Raw genomic sequence first — 27,500 nt, 5'->3', positions numbered from 1 at the left:
CACACACACACACACACACACACACACCTGTTGATTGACGGTTGAGAGGCGGGACCAAAGAACCAGAGCTCAACCCCCGCAAGCACAACTAGGTGAGTACACACACACACACACACACACACACACACACACACACACACACACACACACACACACACACACACACACACCCACACAGACGATGCTAAAATTATGAGAAGGATTAAAACAGAAGAGGACTGTTTGAGGCTTCAAGAAGACCTAGACAAGCTGAAGGAATGGTCGAACAAATGGTTGTTAGAGTTTAACCCAACCAAATGTAATGTAATGAAGATAGGTGAAGGGAGCAGGAGGCCAGATACAAGGTATCATCTGGGAGAGGAAATTCTTCAGGAGTCAGAGAAGGAAAAAGACTTGGGGGTTGATATCACACCAGACCTGTCTCCTGCAGCACATATCAAGCGGATAACATCAGCGGCATATGCCAGGCTGGCCAACATACGAACGGCATTCAGAAACTTGTGTAAAGAATCATTCAGAACTTTGTATACCACATATGTCAGGCCAATCCTGGAGTATGCAGCCCCAGCATGGAGTCCATATCTAGTCAAGGATAAGACTAAACTGGAAAAGGTTCAAAGGTATGCCACCAGACTAGTACCCGAGCTGAGAGGTATGAGCTACGAGGAGAGACTACGGGAATTAAACCTCACTTCGCTGGAAGACAGAAGAGTTAGGGGGGACATGATCACCACATTCAAGATTCTGAAGGGAATTGATAGAGTAGATAAAGACAGTCTATTTAACACAAGGGGAACACGTACAAGGGGACACAGGTGCAAACTGAGTGCCCAAATGAGCCACAGAGATATTAGAAAGAACGTTTTTAGTGTCAGAGTGGTGGACAAATGGAATGCATTAGGAAGAGATGTGGTGGAGGCTGACTCCATACACAGTTTCAAGTGTAGATATGATAGAGCCCAGTAGGCTCAGGAATCTGTACACCTGTTGATTGACGGGACCAAAGAGCCAGAGCTCAACCCCCGCAAACACAACTAGGTGAGTACACACACACACACACACACACACACACACACACACACACACACACACACACACACACACACACACACACACACACAACTTTAGATACAACTAAAGCAGTTGACAACTCTAGATGCAACTAAAGCAGTTGGACCAGACAAAGTATCACCGTGGATACTAAAAGAAGCAGCACAGGCCCTCAGCGTGCCTCTGGCAATGATCTTTAATGAGTCACTTATGTCAGGAGAATTGCCCAGTTGCTGGAAGAAGGCAAATGTCGTGCCGATCTTCAAGAAAGGCGATAGGGAGGAGGCACTTAACTACAGACCTGTATCACTGACAAGCATCCCCTGTAAAATACTGGAAAGAATAATTAGGCTACGACTGGTTGCACACCTGGAGAACATTAGGTTTGTGAACAAACATCAACATGGGTTCTGGACAGGGAAATCGTGCCTAACAAACCTTCTGGAATTCTATGATAAAATAACGAGGATAAGACAGGACAGAGATGGTTGGGCAGACTGCATATTTCTGGACTGCCAAAAAGCCTTTGATACAGTACCGCACATGAGACTGCTGTTCAAGCTCGAGAGGCAGGCGGGGGTGGGGGGATAGGTCCTAGCATGGATAAGGAACTACCTAACAGGAAGGAGCCAAAGAGTTACGGTAAGGGGCGAGAAGTCGGACTGGCGAACAGTAACAAGTGGAGTACCACAAGGATCGGTGCTGGGACCAATTCTATTTCTTGTATATGTTAACGACATGTTTACAGGCGTAGAGTCCTACATGTCGATGTTTGCGGATGATGCAAAGTTGATGAGAAGAGTTGTGACAGATGAGGATTGCAGGATCCTCCAAGAGGACCTGAACAGATTGCAGAGATGGTCAGAGAAATGGCTACTAGAATTCAACACGAGCAAATGTAAAGTTATGGAAATGGGACTAGGAGATAGGAGACCAAAGGGACAGTACACAATGAAGGGGAACAGCCTACCTGTAACGACGCGTGAAAGAGACCTGGGGGTGGACGTAACACCTAATCTATCTCCTGAGGCACATATTAATAGGATAACGACAGCAGCGTACTCTACACTGGCAAAAGTTAGAACATCATTCAGAAACCTAAGTAAGGAGGCATTTAGGGCGCTTTACACTGCCTACGTAAGGCCAGTCTTAGAGTATGCCGCCTCATCGTGGAGTCCCCATCTGAAGAAGCATATAATGAAACTGGAAAAGGTTCAGAGGTTTGCAACGAGACTCGTCCCAGAGCTACGAGGGATGGGGTATGAGGAGCGCCTGAGGGAACTGTGCCTTACGACACTAGAAAGAAGAAGGGAGAGGGGGGACATGATAGGAACGTATAAGATACTCAGAGGGATTGACAGAGTGGACATAGACGAAATGTTCACACGGAATAGTAACAGAACGAGAGGACATGGATGGAAGCTTGAAACTCAGATGAGTCACAGAGATGTTAGGAAGTTTTCTTTTAGCGTGAGAGTAGTGGGGAAATGGAATGCACTTCAGGAACAGGTTGTGGAAGCAAATACTATTCATAATTTTAAAACCAGGTATGATAGGGAAATGGGACAGGAGTCATTGCTGTAAACAACCGATGCTCGAAAGGCGGGATCCAAGAGTCAATGCTCGATCCTGCAGACACAACTAGGTGAGTACAACTAGGTGAGTACACACACACACACACACACACACACACAAACACACACACACACACACACACACACACACACACACACACACACACACACACACACACACACACACACACACACACACACAAACACACACACACACAAAAACACACACACACACACACACACACACACACACACACAAACACACACACACACACACACACACACACACACACACACACACACACACACACACACACACACACACACACACACACACACACACACACACACAAACACACACACTCTGTTGGCTATGTCGTCGACTCACAACCTAGCGTCCAGGCTTCGATCACCGCGATAATACAGAACCCTTTTACAGCCTTTTCCTTTCACCTCATGCCGCTGTTCTCCTAGCAGTAGCAACAGATACCCAAGACTTAGACAACTGTTGTGTGCTACAACTTGCAATAGTAAGTAGGCAGTTGATCAATTAGATACGAAATAGATATCAGCTTGCGAATCATTGCATCAGACAAACATCGAAAGGCGGGACCCAAGAGCTAAGAGCTCAACCATGCAGGTACAAATAGGGAAATAGAAATAGATGAATACACAGATGCGTCGTTACCTTAGTCCATTAGTGATTAAACCAGGCGAATTGGACCAGAAGGTAGTTATCTATATATATACTGGAGACTTGTTAGCCACGAAGCTAGTGATGGCGAGAAGATAAGGGCGGAGAAAGGGCGATAATGGGTGATAATGGGTAAGAAAGGAGTGTAGAAGGGAGAGGGGAAGAGGTGAAAAGATGGAAGGAGAATTAAGACGAGGAGATAGCGAACATCAGCAGAAGAGAACTAGAGGGGTTACTAACGAAAGGTTATCTTGAGGTTATCTTGAGATGATTTCGGGGCTTTTTAGTGTCCACGCGGCCCGGTCCTCGACCAGGCCTCCAACCCCAGGAAGCAAGCAGCCCGTGACAGCTGACTAACACCCAGGTACCTATTTTACTGCTTCTACTAAGGTAGAAGAATACTAGGAGTAGAAATAGAAACACAACGATGATTGGAGAGAAGAGAAGACACAAAGCAAGGAGACAGGGAAGAAAGGGGAGCTGGAGAAGAGAATAAGAAGAGAAGGAACACAGAGAGGTATAGGAGGTCTGGCACAGGGACAAGAGGAGATGAATTGACAGCATACTGAGAGGAGCCAAGGGGGAGCCTCCCCCCTGTATATATATATATATATATATATATATATATATATATATATATATATATATATATATATATATATATATATATATATATATATATATATATATATATGAATAAGATTGTGTGGAAGGGAAGTGAACTATTAGGGGGGAAAGCGCCAAGCCATCACGACTATATAGCACTGGGAAGGGGTCAGGATAAAAGGATTTAGGACGGGACGGTGGGAAAGGAATAGTGCCCAACCACTTGTGTGGACGGTCTCAGGGGATTGAACGCCGACCTGCATGAAGCGAGACCGTCGCTCTACCGTCTAGCCCAAGTGGCTTGGACAGATTGTGTGGAAATAAATAGCTGAATTGTATGGACTAATTGACTTTCAGCAATTCATCTGATTCTTATGTTATTGTGATAATATCTCCCATCTCAATCTTCCTATCCCTCTATTCCCCTTTTCTCTCCTGTCTCTATTCCTTCTACCTTCTCCATCACTCTCCTTCTCTCTCTCTCTCTCTCTCTCTCTCTCTCTCTCTCTCTCTCTCTCTCTCTCTCTCTCTCTCTCTCTCTCTCTCTCTCTCTCTCTCTCTCTCTCTCTTTTCCCCTCTCTCTCTCTCTCTCTCTCTCTCTCTCTCTCTCTCTCTCCCTCTCTCTCTCTCTCTCTCTCTCTCTCTCTCTCTCTCTCTCTCTCTCTCTCTCTCTCTCTCTCTCTCTCTCTCTCTCTTTTCCCCCCTCTCTCTCTCTCTCTCTCTCTCTCTCTCTCTCTCTCTCTCTCTCTCTCTCTCTCTCTCTCTCTCTCTCTCTCTCTCTCTCTCTCTCTCTCTCTCTCCAAACCTCTTAATTCTAACACCATCCCTACGAACCCTTAGGGTGTTAATTCCACATAATTATATCAGAGGTGAGCTAATTATTGATAATTGATGGTGGCTCTTGCATAAATCACTCTGAGAACAGTCACTAAGGTATTGCAATATGGATTATCCATAAGTGCTTTTGCATCTTGACTTAGCAATATATTAATCAAAAATTAGGGAACATGCCAAATTTTTTGCAGATTTATCGGAATAATTTAGTTCGAATTTTGTAAGGGATTAATATTTTTAGGGATTAATAAATTGATTGAGAGACTGATAGAGAATCAAATAATTATAGAGATAGACAGAGAACATTATAGTTAGATTAACATGGAACCATATTGAAAAAAAAGTTGAAGAGACAACCTTATCAAATTATAGAGATTAGGAGAGAACTTTATAGAGTTAAAAATGAACAAAGAACTTATAGAGATAAGAAATGAACAGATAACTTTCTAGAGTTCAATGAAATCAGATCTTAAGTTTGATTTGTTTACATAAACAAACTTAAAAAAGAAAGGAGGAATGTTAAGCCTAAAATAACTATTAATTGTATTTGCAACACCTTGAGCAGCAGGTGGTCACTATACACCAGGTGGTCAATACACCAGGTGGTCACTATACACCAGGTGGTCACTATACACCAGGTGGTCAATACACCAGGTGGTCACTATACACCAGGTGGTCACTATACACCAGGTGGTCACTATACACCAGGTGGTCACTATACACCAGGTGGTCACTATACACCAGGTGGTCAATACACCAGGTGGTCACTATACACCAGGTGGTCACTATACACCAGGTGGTCACTATACACCAGGTGGTCACTATACACCAGGTGGTCAATACACCAGGTGGTCACTATACACCAGGTGGTCACTATACACCAGGTGGTCACTATACACCAGGTGGTCACTATACACCAGGTGGTCAATACACCAGGTGGTCACTATACACCAGGTGGTCACTATACACCAGGTGGTCACTATACACCAGGTGGTCAATACACCAGGTGGTCACTATACACCAGGTGGTCACTATACACCAGGTGGTCAATACACCAGGTGGTCACTATACACCAGGTGGTCACTGTACACCAGGTGGTCACTGTACACCAGGTGGTCACTATACACCAGGTGGTCACTATACACCAGGTGGTCACTGTACACCAGGTGGTCACTATACTAGGTGGTCACTATACACCAGGTGGTCACTATACACCAGGTGGTCACTATACACCAGGTGGTCACTATACACCAGGTGGTCACTATACACCAGGTGGTCACTATACTAGGTGGTCACTATACACCAGGTGGTCACTATACCAGGTGGTCACTATACACCAGGTGGTCACTATACACCAGGTGGTCACTATACACCAGGTGGTCAATACACCAGGTGGTCACTATACACCAGGTGGTCACTATACACCAGGTGGTCACTATACACCAGGTGGTCACTATACACCAGGTGGTCACTGTACACCAGGTGGTCACTATACCAGGTGGTCACTATACACCAGGTGGTCACTGTACACCAGGTGGTCACTATACCAGGTGGTCACTATACCAGGTGGTCAATACACCAGGTGGTCACTATACACCAGGTGGTCAATACACCAGGTGGTCACTATACACCAGGTGGTCACTATACACCAGGTGGTCACTATACACCAGGTGGTCACTATACACCAGGTGGTCACTATACACCAGGTGGTCACTGTACACCAGGTGGTCACTATACCAGGTGGTCACTATACACCAGGTGGTCACTGTACACCAGGTGGTCACTATACCAGGTGGTCACTATACCAGGTGGTCAATACACCAGGTGGTCACTATACACCAGGTGGTCACTATACACCAGGTGGTCACTATACACCAGGTGGTCAATACACCAGGTGGTCACTATACACCAGGTGGTCACTGTACACCAGGTGGTCAATACACCAGGTGGTCACTATACACCAGGTGGTCACTGTACACCAGGTGGTCACTATACACCAGGTGGTCAATACACCAGGTGGTCACTATACACCAGGTGGTCACTATACACCAGGTGGTCAATACACCAGGTGGTCAATACACCAGGTGGTCAATACACCAGGTGGTCACTATACACCAGGTGGTCACTATACACCAGGTGGTCAATATACCAGGTGGTCAATACACCAGGTGGTCAATACACCAGGTGGTCACTATACACCAGGTGGTCACTATACACCAGGTGGTCAATACACCAGGTGGTCAATACACCAGGTGGTCAATACACCAGGTGGTCACTATACACCAGGTGGTCAATACACCAGGTGGTCAATACACCAGGTGGTCAATACACCAGGTGGTCACTATACACCAGGTGGTCACTATACACCAGGTGGTCACTATACACCAGGTGGTCACTATACACCAGGTGGTCAATACACCAGGTGGTCAATACACCAGGTGGTCAATACACCAGGTGGTCACTATACACCAGGTGGTCAATACACCAGGTGGTCAATACACCAGGTGGTCAATACACCAGGTGGTCACTATACACCAGGTGGTCACTATACACCAGGTGGTCAATACACCAGGTGGTCAATACACCAGGTGGTCAATACACCAGGTGGTCACTATACACCAGGTGGTCAATACACCAGGTGGTCAATACACCAGGTGGTCAATACACCAGGTGGTCACTATACACCAGGTGGTCACTATACACCAGGTGGTCACTATACACCAGGTGGTCACTATACACCAGGTGGTCAATACACCAGGTGGTCAATACACCAGGTGGTCAATACACCAGGTGGTCAATACACCAGGTGGTCACTATACACCAGGTGGTCAATACACCAGGTGGTCAATACACCAGGTGGTCAATACACCAGGTGGTCACTATACACCAGGTGGTCACTATACACCAGGTGGTCAATACACCAGGTGGTCAATACACCAGGTGGTCAATACACCAGGTGGTCAATACACCAGGTGGTCACTATACACCAGGTGGTCAATACACCAGGTGGTCAATACACCAGGTGGTCAATACACCAGGTGGTCACTATACACCAGGTGGTCACTATACACCAGGTGGTCAATACACCAGGTGGTCAATACACCAGGTGGTCAATACACCAGGTGGTCAATACACCAGGTGATCACTATACACCAGGTGGTCAATACACCAGGTGGTCACTATACACCAGGTGGTCACTATACACCAGGTGGTCACTATACACCAGGTGGTCAATACACCAGATGGTCAATACACCAGGTGGTCAATACACCAGGTGGTCACTATACACCAGGTGGTCAATACACCAGGTGGTCACTATACACCAGGTGGTCACTATACAACAGGTGGTCAATACACCAGGTGGTCAATACACCAGGTGGTCACTATACACCAGGTGGTCAATACACCAGGTGGTCAATACACCAGGTGGTCAATACACCAGGTGGTCACTATACACCAGGTGGTCAATACACCAGGTGGTCAATACACCAGGTGGTCAATACACCAGGTGGTCAATACACCAGGTGGTCAATACACCAGGTGGTCAATACACCAGGTGGTCAATACACCAGGTGGTCACTATACACCAGGTGGTCAATACACCCTCAAAACTCGTCACTTTGCCGTCAAAATATAAAATAGAATTCCCAATATAACTTCTTGTTTAAACCAAAATTATCAGATAATTTGTTTAGTGGATGATGCGTGTGAATATGGATTACATATCCTCACTCGCGATAACAAGCGGATTATGATATAATGAGACCTAGTCATAATAATAAATTATTGATCATTTATGATAATCCAGGATTATAATCTTGTGTAAGCCTTAAATAATGACTATAATCTTGGTTTGGTGTTTTTAATCATGGAAAGGTCAGTAAAGTCGCTATAGTAACCTTATTGATTAATAAAACCTAAACTTTACTTCAATCATCATATTCCATCAGATTCACGAAGCAGTTACGGAAGCACTTACGAACCTGTCCATCTTTTCTCAATCTTTGGCGGCTTTGTTTACAATTATTAAACAGTTAATGAGCTCCGAAGCACCAGGAGGCTGTTTATAACAATAACAACAGTTGATTGGCAAGTTTTCATGCTTATAAACTGTTTAATAAATGTAACCAAAGCCGTCAAAGATTGAGAAAAGATGTACAGGTTCCTAAGTGCTTGCGTAACTACTTCGTGAATCTGGCTCCAGGTTCGTAAGTGCTTGCGTAACATAATGGTGAATAGTGCAGTAAGAAATGGATTATTTCAAGTTTTGAGTAATGAAATCAGCGAACAAATCCACAAGAGCCGTGACGAGGATTCGAACCTACGTCCGAGAGCATCCCAGACACTGCCTTAATCGACTGAGCTACGACAAGGTAAAAAGAATTGGAACCATAAATTCTAGTTAATCTATTTGGATCCTGCAGCCTCTCCGAGACACAATCCGTAAGTTCGAATCCTCGTCACGGCCCTTGTGGATTTGTTCATTTGATACATCACGCTATTGTGATTTCAGTGTGTAAATTAGCGGCAATTTACTCGGAATATCTAAATTTGTTTTAAAGACTTTACCTTAAATGGCTCATCATACGTCTGGAAACGGTGTTTTACCGAAGGAAAAAGTGTCGTACAGCAAAGAGAGATAGACTCATATGTAAACAAACAAACCGTTGCCAGACATGACGCGATTGACATGTGAACAGCGAGTAATCGCTCGCAAGGCAAGAAATGAGTCGCAGTTTGCGTACCTTATTGCCTCCCTTGTAATACTGGCACAAATTTGCACAAGATTTCGTACGTCTGGAAAGAAATGGGTCCTTGCAACCTGGTATCATACGCCTGGCAGGCAATGGGGCATATCTTCATACATTTCCGTCCGCCAATCAGGTAATGGGTTATGCCTGCGCAAACTATCGTACTGCAGGCAGGAAATAGGTAATTTTTGCACAAGTTATCGAGCGGAGGAGCCGACGAGGTGGCCATTTCTGCACTAAATATCGTACGGCAGGCAGGAAATAGGTAATTTTTGCACAAGTTATCGTACAGAATGGAGGTAATATATCATAAACGAGGCTCAACTAGCTAATGACAGGATCACCAAGAGCCAATTACCAAGAGAGAGTTCAGCCAGTTCAAGTCTCATATTCAAGATCTCACTGTGATCTATATACAGGTCCAAGGGGCTGGAGGCTGAGTGGACAGCGCTCTAGACTCGTGGACCTAGGGACCGGGGATCGATTACCGCAGCCAGCGGAAATAGATGGGCAAACTTTCCTTCTGATGCCCCCTGTTACCTAGCAGTAAATAGGTACCTGGGAGTTAGACAGCTGCTACGGGCTGCTTCCTGGGTGTGTGTGTAATTAGGAAGGAAGGAACTATCAGGGGGAAAGCGCCAAGCCCTTTCAACTATATAGCACTGGGAAGGGGTCAGGATAAGATTTTGGGATGGGACGGAGGGAAAGGAATGGTGCCCAACCACTTGGACGGTCGGGGGATTGAACGCCGACCTGCATGAAGCAAGACCGTCGCTCTACCGTCCAGCCCAAGTGGTTGGATTTGGGGGGGGGGAATTAATTACTTAGTTGTTAGTAACAGTTGAGAGGCGGGCCGAAAGAGCAGAGCTCAACCCCCGCAAACACAACTAGGTGAATACATCTTTAATTGAATATGACAGCATATTCTGTATTGACTATTAACCAACCCTTCTGGTCCCTTTAGGAAATGGAAATGAAGCAAACTTTAGCTTCATTTCAGGGCTTGGAAGATCTTGCAACCCCTGAAATGCATCTTCGGGTTGAATGCCTTGTTTGCAAGGATCAACTCGCGGTTCTCCCTGATCACCTTCGTCACCAAGCATTATATACTTGCCATGCATCCGTGTGCCTTCTCCTGGTCCAATGTTGCGCGGTCAAGATGCCTGTGATTTGACGGAAATGCAACCCAAGCCATCGTCTATTCCCGGTAAAAATTGCTGCAAGTAGTTGATTAATGACCCTCGTAGCCGTCGGCATTTCCTCTTTTGTACATGTTAGTGTGCAGTCATCAGCATAGGTTAGAGTTTGAAGAGCAGAAGGTCGTCTAAGCAGAGATTCAACATTTAGGAGCCAAGGTTCAAACAAATGATAACGACCATTCCCGACACAACATTGCCTCAGATGGTCTCAAAAGATGTCAATAGTAGTGGGATTATTGCTTAAACAACTTGGCCATTAACTGAGAGCAATGAGACAGCTCTATAGTTACTCAGTACTGAACAACTCTTCCTCTTGTGGACTGGAGTGACATCTGAATTCGATCAGGAGGGCAAAATTCCTTAAGCGAGTGATGATACCAAGCCTGCTTGGATGATACCAAGCCTGCTTGGATGATACCAAGCCTGCTTGGATGATACCAAGCTTGCTTGGATGATACCAAGCCTGCTTGGATGATACCAAGCCTGCTTGGATGATACCAAGCCTGTTTGGATGATACCATGCCTGCTTGGATGATACCATGCCTGCTTGGATGATACCAAGCCTGCTTGGATGATACCATGCCTGCTTTGTATCATCCTACTATCTTTTCTCAATCTTTGGCGGCTTTCTTTACAATTATTAAACAGTTAATGAGTTCCGAAGCACCAGGAGGCTGTTTATAACAATAACAACAGTTGATTGGCAAGTTTTCATGCTTGTAAACTGTTTAATAAATGTAACCAAAGCCCTCAAAGACTGAGGAAAGATGTACACGTTCATAAGTGCTTGCGTAACTGCTTTCGTGAGTCTGGCCCTCAGTTAACAGCTCAATCCAATCCTTAAAGACGTTTTCATGCCGGAGGGAGTGGAGATTATATTCTAATCTCTTCCCCATGGACAATATATATATAACATGAAAAAGGTGGGCCTCTTCCTTTGCCTACCTGATAAAGGTATTGTGCACCAATAATTCATACGTTTCTACATGTATTTCTTCGAGGAATTTCATCTTATCTATCGCTGCCAGCACAATAGATATATAACTATCTTCTTGTAACGTGCAAGAGATAAAAGTAAACGAGGCAAACTGGTTGTTTATCTGGCACACACGCTTGGTTGGTTGGTATAAAGCTACCTGGAACAAAAAGTTCCAAGTAGCACGGGCTATGGCGAGCCCGTAGTCACGCACACACACACACACGTGGTAAATATTGTAAGGTGCAGTTAGCAATGTGCACCGAGCCTTATTTAGCATTCTTTCAGCAAACATTTTTTTTTAATATCCTTACATCAACATGTATTATGAAATTTTTGATAAGAGCGTTTGGGGGGGGGGGGGTGTTTCACTCTTATTGACTCTTTAACGGGTTCAGTAATTCAGGGAAAGGGATGGGAACTATCAGGAGAAAGGGCCAAGCCCTTACTGGGAAGGGGTCAGGATAAGGATTTGGGATGGGACGGGGGGGGCGGGGGATAGGAATGGTGGCATTCAATCAATCAACAATTCTTCCCAATCAACAACAGTTGATTGGGAAGTTTTCATGCTTGCAAACTGTTTAATAAATGTAATCAAAGCCGTCAAAGATTAGGGAAAGATGTACACGTTCGTAAGTGCTTGCGTAACTGCTTCGTGAATCTGGCCCCCAGGTTTCTGAGCCTCTTGGGCTCTATCATATCTACACTTGAAGCTGAGTATGGAGTCAGCCTCCACCACATCACTGCCTAATGCATTCCATTTGTCAACCACTCTGACACTGAAAAAATCTAATATCTCTATGATTCATTTGGACACTCCATTTCCACCTGTGTCTCCTAGTGCGTGTGCCCCTTGTGTTAAATAGTCTGTATTTATCTACTTCATCAATTCATTTCAGAATCTTGTATGTGGTGATCATGTCCCCTCTAACTCTTCTGTCTTCCAACGAAGTGAGGTTCAATTCCCGTAGTCTCTCCTCGTAGTTCATACCTCTCAGCTCGGGTACTAGTCTCGTGGCAAACCTTTGAACCTTTTCCAGTTTAATCTTATCCTTGACTAGATATGGACTCCATGCTGGGGCTGCATACTCCAGGATTGGTCTGACATATGTGGTATACAAAGTTCTAAATGATTCCTTACACAAGTTTCTAAAGGTTGTTCTTATGTTAGCCAACCTGGCACATGCCGCTGATGTTATCCTCTTGATATGAGCTTCAGGGACAGGTCTGGCGTGATATCAACCCCCAGGTCTTTCTCTCTCTCTGACTCTTGAAGTATTTCATCTCCCAAATGATACCTTGTATCTGGTCTCCTGCTTCCTACACCTATCTTCATTACATTACATTTGCTTGGGTTAAACTCTAACAGCCATTTGTTGGACCATTCCTTCAGTTTGTCCAGGTCTTCTTGAAGCCTCAAGCTGTCCTCCTCTGTCTTAATCTTTCTTATTATTTTGGCGTCGTCAGCAAACATTAAGAGAAATGAATCTATACCCTCTGGGAGATCATTTACGTATATCAGAAACAGGATAGGTCCGAGTACAGAGCCCTGTGGGACTCCACTGGTGACTTCACGCCAATCTGAGGTCTCACCCCGCACCGTAACTCTCTGCTTCCTATTGTTTAGGAAGCCAAGAAAATCCAAGAAAATGCATTCTATTCATCCTTCTCTTTCTTGCTTAATCTTTGTCACCTGATCATAGAATTCTATTAAGCCTGTAAGGCAAGATTTATCCTCCCTGAACCCATGTTGATGGGTTGTCACGAAGTCTCTTCTCTCCAGATGTGTAACCAGGTTTTTTTCACGATCTTCTCCATCACCTTGCATGGTATACAAGTTAAGGACACTGGCCTGTAGTTCAGTGCCTCTTGTCTGTCACCCTTTTTAAATATTGGTACTACATTAGCAGTCTTCCATACTTCTGGTAGGTCTCCCGTTTCCAGTGACCTACTATACACTATGGAGAGTGGCAAGCAAAGTGCCTCTGCACACTCTTTCAGTACCCATGGTGAGATCCCGTCTGGACCAACAGCCTTTCTAACATCCAGATCCAGCAGGTGTCTCTTGACCTCCTCTCTCGTAATTTCGAACCCTTCCAAGGCCGCCTGGTTTACTGCCACCTCTCCTAGCGCAGTGACCTCACCTTGTTCTATTGTGAAGACCTCCTGGACGTCTTGTTGAGTTCCTCACACACACTTCTTTGGTATGCGTGTGTGCGTGTGCGTGCGTATTCAGACTACCCAAGGACTCTGACACAAGTTGGAAACAAGATTTAGAGGCAAGCTGTGGACGAACTCCAGAAGATTTTAATTCTGAAGTTTATCTTCAGCCGCGTCATCTGTTACAACCTTTCAACATTTTTTTAATAGATATTATTTACAAACAAACAAAAAACTGTTTCTTGGGATTCCCCTTTATTTACGTTAGCTGTGTACACCCCCCCCCCTTCCCCCATACCCCCCCCACCCCCACACCAACACACCCCCACCCCACACACGCCTCTCCCCCCCCCCACCCCCGGGTCGGCGTTCAATCCCCGACTGTCCAATTGGTTGGGACACCATTCCTTTCCCTACGTCCCATCCCCAAATCCTTATCCTGACCCCTTCCCAGTGCTATATAGTCGTAATGACTTGGCGCTCTCTCCTGATAATTCCCTTCCCTCCCCCCCCCCACCCCCCACTTGAGGTTATCTTGAGATGATTTCGGGGCTTTAGTGTCCCGTGGCCCGGTCCTCAACCAGGCCTCCACCCCCAGGAAGCAGCCCTTGACAGCTGACTAACACCCAGGTACCTATTTTACTGCTAGGTAACAGGGGGGGCATAGTGTGAAAGAAACTCTGCCCATTGTTTTTCGCCGGCGCCTGGGATCGAACCCAGGACCACAGGATCACAAGTCCAGTGTGCTGTCCGCTCGGCCGACCGGCTCCACATGGATGACAAGGGTTTAAAAAAAACTTATTTTATTTAGTAATAGGCTGGCTTAGGGGTTAGGCCTAAGGGGGGGGGGGATATTTAAGGGGTCTGTAATAGTTAATTGGTGTAACACCTCGTTCAGTCCCCCTGTGACAACGGTCAAGCCTACGTGACCTTGCTCAATCCCCAATGGTCTTTCTCGATATAATGTGATATATCTCCATTCTTTATGATCTCGCTTGACTCTACACGACCTTGCTCAATCCCCCTGTGACCCTGCTCAATCCCCCGTGACATCGTTCGATTCTATATGACTTCACTCGATCCTACATACAAGACCTCGATCGAATCTTATCAACCTCACTAAATCCTCCATGTCGTCACTCGATTCCCCGAGGCGCCTCTAGATCCCCCATGACCTGGCTCCTTTCTCTTATGACCGTTCTAGATCATCTATGACCTAGTTTGAGCCATCTGGACCAGCGGCGTTATGTGATGAACACAGCAGAACAGCGGAACAGCAGAACAGAGGAACAGCAGAACAGCATAACAATAAGAACAGGGAAGAACTCACACCTTATGCCTGTGCTTGCAATAGCCAGGTTAGGTGATAACACACACACACGAGATAACGATATCGCAAACTATGTTTCAACCTTGCTAATCCGCTAAGTGTGATTACTAATCCACAGCAAAAGACACCGATTAAAGACCTCAACAGTAGAATAAAATACGTAGGATCGATTGAATAGAGATTGAAGGTTTATTAAGGATGAAAGTCAAAGTATATCAGAGTGAAATGCTCTTTGAATATAAGTACTGCCCTCTTGTCCTTGTCACGTAAATCATCAATTCACTTTATCTTAACTAGGGAACCCTAGTTAGGACCATCTATCTAATAAAGAAAATGAAATAATGTTTAAACTATCGACTCCAATATTTGTTAATTGTTCTTGTGAGACATGTTACAAGGCTACCTGTCCCCTAAGACCTCTTGTACCTATTGGTCAGTTATTTCTCCCTGTCAATGTGAGAGAGGGAGAGAGGGAGAGAGGGAGAGAGAGAGAGAGAGAAAGAAAGAGAGACAGAGAGAGAGACAGAGAGAGAGAGAGAGAGAGAGAGAGAGAGAGAGAGAGAGAGAGAGAGAGAGAGAGAGAGAGAGAGAGAGAGAGAGAGAGAGAGAGAGAGAGACAGAGACAGAGAGAGAGAGAGAGAGAGAAAGAGAGAGAGAGAAAGAGAGAGAGAGAAAGAGAGAGAGAGAAAGAGAGAGAGAGAGAGAGAGAGAGAGAGAGAGAGAGAGAGAGAGAGAGAGAGAGAGAGAGAGAGAGAGAGAGAGAGAGAGAGAGAGAGAGAGAGAGAGACAGAGAGACAGAGAGAGAGACAGAGAGAGAGAGAGAGAGAGAGAGAGAGAGAGAGAGAGAGAGAGAGAGAGAGAGAGAGAGAGAGACAGAGACAGAGACAGAGACAGAGAGAGAGAGAGAGAGAGAGAGAGAGAGAGAGAGAGAGAGAGAGAGAGAGAGAGAGAGAGAGACAGAGAGAGAGAGAGAGAGAGAGAGAGAGAGAGAGAGAGAGAGAGAGAGAGAGAGAGAGAGAGAGAGAGAGAGAGAGAGAGAGAGAGAGAGAGAGAGAGAGACAGACAGACAGACAGACAGACAGATAGAGAGACACAGAGACCAAGAGAGAGAGAGAGAGAGAGAGAGAGAGAGAGAGAGAGAGAGAGAGAGAGAGAGAGAGACAGACAGACAGACAGATAGAGAGACACAGAGACCAAGAGAGAGAGAGAGAGAGAGAGAGAGAGAGAGAGAGAGAGAGAGAGAGAGAGAGAGAGAGAGAGAGAGAGAGAGAGAGAGAGAGAGAGAGAGAGAGAAAGAGAGAGAGAGAGAGAGAGAGAGAGAGAGAGAGAGAGAGAGAGAGAGAGAGAGAGAGAGAGAGAGAGAGAGAGAGAGAGAGAGAGAGAGAGAGACAGAGAGAGAGACAGAGAGAGACAGAGAGAGACAGAGAGAGAGAGAGAGAGAGAGAGAGAGAGAGAGAGAGAGAGAGAGAGAGAGAGAGAGAGAGAGAGAGAGAGAGAGAGAGAGAGAGAAAGAGAGGGGGGGGGACACAAGTTAGGCTTAAAGGAGAAGGTGTGGGAGCAGAGCCCTCGGACAGTGCAGCAGATGATCACAGTAACAGTGAACTTGCCAGTACATTATCACAGTTAACAGTGAACTTGTCAGTACACTTACACAGCAACAGTGAACTTATCAGTACACTTACACAGTAACAGTGAACTTGCCAGTACATTATCACAGTTAACAGTGAACTTGTCAGTACACTTACACAGTAACAGTGAACTTGCCAGTACACTATCACAGTTAACAGTGAACTTGCCAGTACACTATCACAGTTAACAGTGAACTTGTCAGTATACTATCACAGTTAACAGTGAACTTGTCAGTATACTATCACAGTTAACAGTGAAGTTGTCAGTACACTATCACAGTAACAGCGAACTTGTCAGTACACTATCACAGTTAACAGTGAATTTGTCAGTACACTATCGCAGTAACAGTGAACTTGTCAATACACTATCACAGTTAACAGTGAATTTTCCAGTACATTATCACAGTTAACAGTGAACTTGCCAGTACACTATCACAGTTAACAGTTAACTTGCCAGTACACTATCACAGTTAACAGTGAACTTGTCAGTACACTTACACAGTAACAGTGAACTTATCAGTACACTTACACAGTAACAGTGAACTTGCCAGTACATTATCACAGTTAACAGTGAACTTGTCAGTACACTTACACAGTAACAGTGAACTTATCAGTACACTTACACAGTAACAGTGAACTTGCCAGTACATTATCACAGTTAACAGTGAACTTGTCAGTACACTTACACAGTAACAGTGAACTTGTCAGTACACTTACACAGTAACAGTGAACTTGCCAGTACACTATCACAGTTAACAGTGAACTTGCCAGTACACTATCACAGTTAACAGTGAACTTGTCAGTATACTATCACAGTTAACAGTGAACTTGTCAGTACACTATCACAGTAACAGTGAACTTGTCAGTACACTATCACAGTAACAGTGAACTTGTCAATACATTATCACAGTTAACAGTGAACTTTCCAGTACATTATCACAGTTAACAGTGAACTTGTCAGTACACTATCACAGTTAACAGTGAACTTGTCAATACATTATCACAGTTAACAGTGAACTTTCCAGTACACTATCACAGTTAACAGTGAACTTGTCAGTACACTATCACAGTTAACAGTGAACTTGTCAGTACACTATCACAGTAACAGTGAACTTGTCAGTACACTTACACAGTAACAGTGAACTTATCAGTACACTTACACAGTAACAGTGAACTTGCCAGTACATTATCACAGTTAACAGTGAACTTGTCAGTACACTTACACAGTAACAGTGAACTTGTCAGTACACTATCACAGTTAACAGTGAATTTGTCAGTACACTATCACAGTACCAGTGAACTTGTCAGTACACTATCACAGTTAACAGTGAACTTGTCAGTACACTATCACAGTTAACAGTGAACTTGTCAGTACACTGTCACAGTTAACAGTGAACTTTCCAGTACACTATCACAGTTAACAGTGAACTTGCCAGTACACTATCACAGTTAACAGTGAACTTGCCAGTACACTATCACAGTTAACAGTGAACTTGCCAGTACACTATCACAGTTAACAGTGAACTTGTCAGTACACTATCACAGTAACAGTGAACTTGTCAGTACACTATCACAGTTAACAGTGAACTTGCCAGTACACTATAACAGTTAACAGTGAACTTGCCAGTACACTATCACAGTTAACAGTGAACTTGTCAGTACACTATCACAGTAACAGTGAACTTGTCAGTACACTATCACAGTAACAGTGAACTTGCCAGTACACTATCACAGTTAACAGTGAACTTGCCAGTACACTATCACAGTTAACAGTGAACTTGTCAGTACACTATCACAGTAACAGTGAACTTGTCAGTACACTATCACAGTTAACAGTGAATTTGTCAGTACACTATCACAGTTAACAGTGAACTTGCCAGTACACTATCACAGTTAACAGTGAACTTGTCAGTACACTATCACAGTAACAGTGAACTTGTCAGTACACTATCACAGTTAACAGTGAATTTGTCAGTACACTATCACAGTTAACAGTGAACTTGCCAGTACACTATCACAGTTAACAGTGAACTTGCCAGTACACTATCACAGTTAACAGTGAACTTGTCAGTACACTATCACAGTAACAGTGAACTTGTCAGTACACTATCACAGTTAACAGTGAATTTGTCAGTATACTATCACAGTTAACAGTGAAGTTGTCAGTACACTATCACAGTAACAGTGAACTTGTCAGTACACTATCACAGTTAACAGTGAATTTGTCAGTACACTATCGCAGTAACAGTGAACTTGTCAATACACTATCACAGTTAACAGTGAACTTTCCAGTACATTATCACAGTTAACAGTGAACTTGCCAGTACACTATCACAGTTAACAGTTAACTTGCCAGTACACTATCACAGTTAACAGTGAACTTGTCAGTACACTTACACAGTAACAGTGAACTTATCAGTACACTTACACAGTAACAGTGAACTTGCCAGTACATTATCACAGTTAACAGTGAACTTGTCAGTACACTTACACAGTAACAGTGAACTTATCAGTACACTTACACAGTAACAGTGAACTTGCCAGTACATTATCACAGTTAACAGTGAATTTGTCAGTACACTTACACAGTAACAGTGAACTTGTCAGTACACTTACACAGTAACAGTGAACTTGCCAGTACACTATCACAGATAACAGTGAACTTGCCAGTACACTATCACAGTTAACAGTGAACTTGTCAGTATACTATCACAGTTAACAGTGAACTTGTCAGTACACTATCACAGTAACAGTGAACTTGTCAGTACACTATCACAGTAACAGTGAACTTGTCAATACATTATCACAGTTAACAGTGAACTTTCCAGTACATTATCACAGTTAACAGTGAACTTGTCAGTACACTATCACAGTTAACAGTGAACTTGTCAATACATTATCACAGTTAACAGTGAACTTTCCAGTACACTATCACAGTTAACAGTGAACTTGTCAGTACACTATCACAGTTAACAGTGAACTTGTCAGTACACTATCACAGTAACAGTGAACTTGTCAGTACACTTACACAGTAACAGTGAACTTATCAGTACACTTACACAGTAACAGTGAACTTGCCAGTACATTATCACAGTTAACAGTGAACTTGTCAGTACACTTACACAGTAACAGTGAACTTGTCAGTACACTATCACAGTTAACAGTGAATTTGTCAGTACACTATCACAGTAACAGTGAACTTGTCAGTACACTATCACAGTTAACAGTGAACTTGTCAGTACACTATCACAGTTAACAGTGAACTTGTCAGTACACTGTCACAGTTAACAGTGAACTTTCCAGTACACTATCACAGTTAACAGTGAACTTGCCAGTACACAATCACAGTTAACAGTGAACTTGCCAGTACACTATCACAGTTAACAGTGAACTTGCCAGTACACTATCACAGTTAACAGTGAACTTGTCAGTACACTATCACAGTAACAGTGAACTTGTCAGTACACTATCACAGTTAACAGTGAACTTGCCAGTACACTATCACAGTTAACAGTGAACTTGCCAGTACACTATCACAGTTAACAGTGAACTTGTCAGTACACTATCACAGTAACAGTGAACTTGTCAGTACACTATCACAGTAACAGTGAACTTGCCAGTACACTATCACAGTTAACAGTGAACTTGCCAGTACACTATCTCAGTTAACAGTGAACTTGTCAGTACACTATCACAGTAACAGTGAACTTGTCTGTACACTATCACAGTTAACAGTGAATTTGTCAGTACACTATCACAGTTAACAGTGAACTTGCCAGTACACTATCACAGTTAACAGTGAACTTGTCAGTACACTATCACAGTAACAGTGAACTTGTCAGTACACTATCACAGTTAACAGTGAATTTGTCAGTACACTATCACAGTTAACAGTGAACTTGCCAGTACACTATCACAGTTAACAGTGAACTTGCCAGTACACTATCACAGTTAACAGTGAACTTGTCAGTACACTATCACAGTAACAGTGAACTTGTCAGTACACTATCACAGTTAACAGTGAATTTGTCAGTACACTATCACAGTTAACAGTGAACTTGTCAGTACACTATCACAGTTAACAGTGAATTTGTCAGTACACTATCACAGTAACAGTGAACTTGTCAGTACACTATCAAAATTAACAGTGAACTTGTCAGTACACTATCACAGTTAACAGTGAATTTGTCAGTACACTATCACAGTAACAGTGAACTTGTCAGTACACTATCACAGTTAACAGTGAACTTGCCAGTACACTATCACAGTTAACAGTGAACTTCCCAGTACACTATCACAGTTAACAGTGAACCTGTCAGTACACTATCACAGTTAACAGTGAACTTGCCAGTACACCATATAACCAATTTGAAAACCAGTTCCTATACGATTTGGGATGGGACGGGGGAATGGAATAGTGCCCAACCACTTGTGTGGACGGTCGGGGGATTGAACGCCGACCTGCATGACGCGAGACCGTCGCTCTACCGTCCAGTCCAAGTGATTGGGCAAGTCGACACTAAGGGAACAAGCGTAGGAATGTGGTTTAATGGCAGTAGCGAGTGCTTTGATAGGAACAAGTGGAATGTTGTCAATACTTATGCCAACAGTGACCTACCACATGACCCCTACTACGTGGCCCCCTACCACATGGAGAACATCAACTTGTTCACGAAGAACTCTCCCCAGAACAAGAGAATCGCCTTGAAGGGAACGCATGGCGTCTATATATTCACACACCCACAACGGCTCTATTCGCTCCAGCGATATTAGTGTATAGGTAAGACAACATCTCTTTAACAAGTCTACTACGGGCTCGCCATAGCCTGTGCTATTTGGAACTTTTTGTTCCGTGTAGCTGGAATTTAAAACATCAACAACCTCTCTTTAAGGATTTCGTCACACATCCAGGAGTGTGAGCTGGGTTTTAGTAGTTCGCGGAGAGTGTTCGGTATATAGTGCTTTGGTTATGTCAAATCTTCGAGTGCCGTCGAAGCGAACAGCACGCTGGACTTGTGATCCTGTGGTCCTGGGTTCGATCCCAGGCGCCGGCGAGAAACAATGGGCAAAGTTTCTTTCACCCTATGCCCCTGTTACCTAGCAGTAAAATAGGTACCTGGGTGTTAGTCAGCTGTCACGGGCTGCTTCCTGGGGGTGGAGGCCTGGTCGAGGACCGGGCCGCGGGGACACTAAAAAGCCCCCGCAATCATCTCATGATAACCTCAAGATAACCTGTTGGGGGTGTGAATATGATCCTGACACACTTTCCTATTCCTGTTTCGAATTCGTGCGACGCTGATCAGCCTATGTTAATCCCATACCCCAGACCATTCCCCCTGCCAATTTCGGCGAGGTTACCTCCAAGAATCTAAGCTCTAACTTTGCACAGATATCCAGCCACTATCTCTTATACTATAGATATATATAGATATATTTTTAAACGTGTTCATGTCTATGCGTGTGTTCCGAAATTTTCCATTTGTCTCGATTTACGCAAAATTCGAGTTAAGACTTAGACCAGGCGTTGGTGAAGATCCCGGTCAAGTCCGACGGACGTTATCACACGTCTGATTTGGATTAAGACGGAGCTCATACGGATTTGCATAATGTGGAAGTTAATGTAGACAGCACTTAATTAGCAAGATGAAAAGTGGGTTGGTTGGTCGAGATGTCCTTCGCTTCTTAGTTTCTCTTCTCCTTCTACTAGTTCTTCTCTTCTTAATCCACATCTTTCTCTTATTCTCGTTTCGAATGATCATTTTTGGTATGGTTCGCTCTTTAGTGTCATATTGCATGTTATTGTTCAGTTTTTCTTTTTATGTTTCTACTTTTGATTCTCTACTTGCTCTTAGCCTCTTGTTTCTTCTCCCTCTTCTCCTCTTTCCCCTCCTTCTCTTCCCCTTCTCTTCCCCCTCTCCTCTTCCCCCTCCTCTTCCGTGAGGACTCAACAACCCTTGTCTCAGATTTAACAAGTAAATGAGCGTTTGCATATGTGTGGAGCTGTCTCCTCTTGCACGCACACACACACACACACACACACACACACACACACACACACACACACACACACACACACACACATACAGCTCCCATAGCAGCTCCCATTGAAGCAGATCCTGACATAGTTGCAATTGTGGAAACTAAAATTAATGACATGATCTCAGATGCAATCTTTCCTGAAGGGTACCAGGTGATACGAAAAGAGAGGACACAGAGACAGGGAGGGGGAGTAGCACTCCTAATAAAGCGGAAATGGAAGTTTGAAGACCTGGGAAATCGAGTTACCAATGAGTGCACAAGCTTCATACATGGAACTCTGACAGTAGATGGGAGGAAGATTGTGATCTTGGTAATCTACAATCCCCCACCAAACAGTAGAAGACCCAGGCAGGAGTATGATGACAACAACAAAGCATGTATAGATGAACTGCAGAAGGCAGCAACACTAGCCTACAGAATGAGAGCGAAGCTGCTGATCATGGGGGGACCTAAATCATGGAGAGATAAATTGGGAATCAAGGAATCCCCATGGAGGGGACGAAACGTGGGGAGCAAAATTAGTAGATGTTATAGACAGGAATTTCCTGACACAACATGTGAAGGAAGACACAAGGGAAAGAGGAGGAGATGCACCGAGCCTATTAGACCTGATTTTCACCCAGAACGTAGAAGATATCGAGAATTTAGAGCATGAAATACCTCTAGGGGCCAGTGACCATTGTGTCCTAGTCTTTGACTACATGATAGAATTCAAACTTATGACCATGGGACAAGAGATCCGGGAAAGGAGAGCTGACTACAGGAAAGGGGACTATAAGAGGATAAGGGACTATCTAGGTGAAGTGCAGTGGGAGGAAGAAATTAGAGGAGAAACAGTCCAAGATATGATGGACCTAGTCATACAGAAATGCCAGGAGGCCGAAGAGAGATTTATACCAACGGTAAAGGGAAAAAATAAGAAGGAATATAATAACCCATGGTTTAATAGACAGTGTCAGGAAGCAAAAATGGCCAGCAGGCGGGAGTGGAGGAAGTACAGAAGACAAAGGACAGAGGACAACAGGATCAGATACATCAGAGCTAGGAACGATTACATTAACATAAGACGAACATCGGAAAGGGACTATGAGAACGATATTGCGATCAAAGCAGAAAAAACAACCTAAGTTACTACACAGTCATATAAGAAGAAAAATATCGGTGAACGACCAAGTGACAAGACTAAGGAAGACAGAGGGGGCATATACTGAAAGTGACAAGGAAATCAGCGAGGCACTGAATGCCAGTTTCCATGAAGTGTTCACTACCGAGCCTGAGCAGCTCCCATTGTTGGAAGGGGTTACCCTAGATGAAAGACTATCAGATATAGAGGTGACAGCAGAGGAGGTAATGAAACAGTTGACAACTCTAGATGCAACTAAAGCAGTTGGACCAGACAAAGTATCACCGTGGATACTAAAAGAAGCAGCACAGGCCCTCAGCGTGCCTCTGGCAATGATCTTTAATGAGTCACTTATGTCAGGAGAATTGCCCAGTTGCTGGAAGAAGGCAAATGTCGTGCCGATCTTCAAGAAAGGTGATAGGGAGGAGGCACTTAACTATAGACCTGTATCACTGACAAGCATCCCCTGTAAAATACTGGAAAGAATAATTAGGCTACGACTGGTTGCACACCTGGAGAACATTAGGTTTGTGAACAAACATCAACATGGGTTCTGGACAGGGAAATCATGCCTAACAAACCTCCTGGAATTCTATGATAAAATAACAAGGACAAGACAGGACAGAGATGGTTGGGCAGACTGCATATTTCTGGACTGCCAAAAAGCCTTTGATACAGTACCGCACATAACACTGCTGTTCAAGCTCGAGAGGCAGGCGGGGGTGGGGGGAAAGGTCCTAGCATGGATAGGGAACTACCTAACAGGAAGGAGCGAAAGAGTTACGGTAAGGGGCGAGAAGTCGGACTGGCGAACAGTAACAAGTGGAGTACCACAAGGATCGGTGCTGGGACCAATTCTATTTCTTGTATATGTTAACGACATGTTTACAGGCGTAGAGTCCTACATGTCGATGTTTGCGGATGACGTAAAGTTGATGAGAAGAGTTGTGACAGATGAGGATTGCAGGATCCTCCAAGAGGACCTGAACAGGTTGCAGAGATAGTCAGAGAAATGGCTACTAGAATTCAACACGAGCAAATGTAAAGTTATGGAAATGGGACTAGGAGATAGGAGACCAAAGGGACAGTACACAATGAAGGGGAACAGCCTACCTGTAACGACGCGTGAAAGAGACCTGAGGGTGGACGTAACACCTAATCTATCTCCTGAGGCATATATAAATAGGATAACGACAGCAGCGTACTCTACACTGGCAAAAGTTAGAACATCATTCAGAAACCTAAGTAAGGAGGCATTTAGGGCGCTTTACACTGCCTACGTAAGGCCAGTCTTAGAGTATGCCGCCTCATCATGGAGTCCCCATCTGAAGAAGCATATAATGAAACTGGAAAAGGTTCAGAGGTTTGCAACGAGACTCGTCCCAGAGCTACGAGGGATGGGGTATGAGGAGCGCCTGAGGGAACTGTGCCTTACGACACTAGAAAGAAGAAAGGAGAGGGGGGACATGATAGGAACGTATAAGATACTCAGAGGGATTGACAGAGTGGACATAGACGAAATGTTCACACGGAATAGTAACAGAACGAGGGGACATGGATGGAAGCTTGAAACTCAGATGAGTCACAGAGATGTTAGGAAGTTTTCTTTTAGCGTGAGAGTAGTGGGAAAATGGAATGCACTTCAGGAACAGGTTGTGGAAGCAAATACTATTCATAATTTTAAAACCAGGTATGATAGGGAAATGGGACAGGAGTCATTGCTGTAAACAACCGATGCTCGAAAGGCGGGATCCAAGAGTCAATGCTCGATCCTGCAGACACAACTAGGTGAGTACAACTAGGTGAGTACACACATACACACACACACACACACATACTCACACACACACACACACCCACCCACCCACCCCCCACACACACACACACACGTACCCACCCACCCACCCCACACACACACACACGCACCCACCCACCCACCCCACACACACACACACGCACTACAGACCTTGAAGTTGCCTGGTTTATGCCACTAAGTTTTCTAAAGCCGGAAAGTATATCGTCCGAAGTTGAGATTATTTTTTCCAGTCCGAACTTAGCATGACGTAGAGTGACCTCGTGTTAAGGGTGTTCTCTATAACTGAGAAAGAGAGAGAGAGAGAGAGAGAGAGAGAGAGAGAGAGAGAGAGAGAGAGAGAGAGAGAGAGAGAGAGAGAGAGAGAGAGAGAGAGAGAGAGAGAGAGAGAGACAGACAGACAGACAGACAGACAGACAGACAGACAGACAGACAGACAGACAGACAGACAGACAGACAGACAGACAGACAGACAGACAGAGACAGCGAGAGTACTACGCTGCTGCGCTGACCTGTTGGCTCCACCTCTCACGCGCCTCTTCCAACTGTGCCTAGTTCAAGGAATTTGGCCCTCCTTATGGAAGAAGGCAGACGTTGTTCCAGTGCACAAAAAGAAGAGCCGCTCAGTAGTTGGCAACTACAGACCTGTGTCACTGCTTTCCATTACTGGCAAGATCCTAGAATCATTAATTGCTCAGCAAATGACATCATTTTTTGACCGTCATCGGCTAATTTGTGATCGACAGTATGGTTTTAGAAAAGGCCGATCTGCTGCTGATCTTTTGCTAAATCTCTCCTCTAAGTGGCATCAGTCACTGGATGAGTCCAAGATAAGCTGTGTTGTTGCTCTAGATATAGCAGGAGCCTTTGATCGGGTCTGTCACTCTGGACTAGCAGTAAAGCTTCAAGCTTTAGGCATTGCAGGCTACATCTTAGTGTTATTAAAAGACTACCTTCAAGAACGGACTCTAAGGGTGGTCCTCAATGGAGCAGAATCCGATAGCCACTCAATTGGTGCCAGCGTTCCACAGGGTAGTGTGCTTGGCCCTCTGCTGTGGAATGTTTATTTCAACGATCTTCTTCATCTCATTCCTGAAGCTCAAGCCTATGCTGATGACTGTACTCTAACCTTTACATACAGAAAGGAGGAAATGCTAACTGCTGCAAGAATCATTAATCACAAACTTTCAGCAATTTCTACCTGGGGTAGGAGATGGCAGGTCACATTTGCGGCTGAGAAGACTCAAGCGATGATGATAACTAGACTGCACATGGCGAATCGGAAAGAACTGCAAATGGGTGGCAAATCCCTAGAGTTCACAGAAGAATTTGACATCTTGGGAATGAAGATCGACTCTTCAATGACAATGAAGAGCCATGTGATAAACCTAGCTAAAAAGGCAGCCAGGAAACTTACAGCACTACGGCGCATCTCATATCTTCTTGACAGCAAGGGATGCAAAACTTTATATGAAGCTCAAGTTCGCTCCCATCTTGAGTACGCACACCTTTCCTGGATTGCCTGCCCCCCATCTTTCGTCAGACTGTTGGACAAAGTGGAGAGACGGGCTAGAAGGCTTATCTCTAGTCTTGACCAAGTCTGGTGGGAACGGTCTGAACATCAGAGCCTGCAACACCGTCGGGACGTTGTTCGTCTTACTGTTATGTACAAGGCCAACATCCTCAAAGTTCCGCACCTGGCCCAACTCCGTGGAGTACCAGT

The 27,500-nt window shown here is 44.5% G+C and overlaps 1 protein-coding gene across 1 annotated transcript in view; it reads right to left on the bottom strand.

The window, feature by feature from the left end:
• LOC123752963 (uncharacterized) overlaps nt 1-27,500 on the bottom strand; it is a 496,752-nt gene that overhangs the window by 298,181 nt on the left and 171,071 nt on the right. The gene's annotated exons all lie outside the window — the stretch shown is intronic.

Source organism: Procambarus clarkii, chromosome 6, assembly GCF_040958095.1.
Source record: "Procambarus clarkii isolate CNS0578487 chromosome 6, FALCON_Pclarkii_2.0, whole genome shotgun sequence".
Classification (NCBI taxonomy): Eukaryota; Metazoa; Arthropoda; class Malacostraca; order Decapoda; family Cambaridae; genus Procambarus; species Procambarus clarkii.
This window is presented reverse-complemented; position numbering and strand designations above follow the sequence as displayed.